Source organism: Borostomias antarcticus (genome assembly GCF_949987555.1).
Source record: "Borostomias antarcticus genome assembly, chromosome: 20".
NCBI classification, from domain to species: Eukaryota; Metazoa; Chordata; class Actinopteri; order Stomiiformes; family Stomiidae; genus Borostomias; species Borostomias antarcticus.
In genome coordinates this window covers 13,681,978-13,683,512 of record NC_140253.1, presented here as the reverse complement: position 1 = coordinate 13,683,512, position 1,535 = coordinate 13,681,978, and positions in this window count along the sequence as shown.

Genomic DNA, 1,535 nt, shown 5'->3' with positions numbered 1-1,535 from the left:
GGGAGGGAGGGAGGGAGGGAGGGAGGGAGGGAGGGAGGGAGGGAGGGAGGGGAGGGAGGGAGGGGGAGAGAGAGAGAGAGAGAGAGAGAGGAGAGAGACGAGAGAGAGAGAGAGGGAGAGGGAGAGAGAGAGAGAGAGAGAGAGAGAGAGAGAGGGGATAACAAAAGAGATATAACCTGACTGCGGGGGGCATGTTGTTGGGTCAGACCGTCCCGGGGTGGAAGTGGTGGGGGGGGGGGGGGGGGGGGGGGGGGGGGCTGGTTGTAACAGAGTAGTAAGGCCTGAATCAAAGGGGTCCGCTAATGGGACAGTGGCGGTATTAAGACTGCAGCTTGGCCACTTGCCATCTTGACCTGTGACAAACACACACACACACACAGGCACACCAGCACACACACACGAGGGGCTACACTGAAAAGGAGTCAACAACGCACATCACGCACACAGTCGCACACTAAAGTTGCGTGTAACGGGGCGGTGGACTTCAGTCCGGGGGATTTACAGTAACGCTGATGTTTTGATCCGGTACGCGGCTGTGGAGCACAGACTAGCTCAGCGGAGGAGCAGGAGGTTTTGATCCGGTACGCGGCTGTGGAGCACAGACTAGCTCAGCGGAGGAGCAGGAGGTTTCCAGGTGAGCTTCTCATTGGCCCCACTCAAATTTCAGCGGCACCCAGTCAGATTCACTCCAAAGCACAGCACTCCAGTGCTGGAACACACACACACACACACAGGGAGTAAACGATATCATGCACGCACACCAAAGCTGCAACTCTGCTTCATCCATAAACGAGGCGGTGATTAGCGAAACCTGTCCGACAGGCGGAAGTTCAACTCAACACCCAGGAAGCCATCTTGATACTTCCACACAATAAAAAATGATTGGGTTCGTATCCTGTCATTACACGGAATAGTAGGCTGACACACACACACACACACACACCCACACACCCACACACCCACACACCCACACACCCACACACACACACACACACACACACACACACACACACACACACACACACACACACACACACACACACACAGCGAGCGTAGAACAGCTGAGGCTGGTCTACGCTCCAGCCCTGTGTGGTAAACTGCTGTTGTGGACACTGCTCTCTCTGCTGAGTCAACCATATATTTGAATGGTGACTGAGAGGGTGCCTGGCAGTGTGTGTGTGTGTGTGTGTGTGCACGCTAGCTTTGGCATCGGTCCAACCACCGCCTATGCCGCTCATAGACTTCGGACTGTAGAAACACTCCCTGCGAGCGACCTACATACTGAACAGCAGAGCGGTGTGGACGCTCAGAGGTTACTGTGAGGATCGCTGTACGCCTGCCTACCGACACACACGCACGCACGCATGCACGCACACACACACACACACCTGTCACTGAGATTCGATTCAGGTGTGCGAGAGACTTTCAACTATCTATTCTTTGTCACAGAGAGAGAGAGAGAGAGAGAGAGACTGACTCAACCAGCCGTCCAGCTTCTCCCACTGCCCAATCACAGGTGTCCACTCTTTACGCAG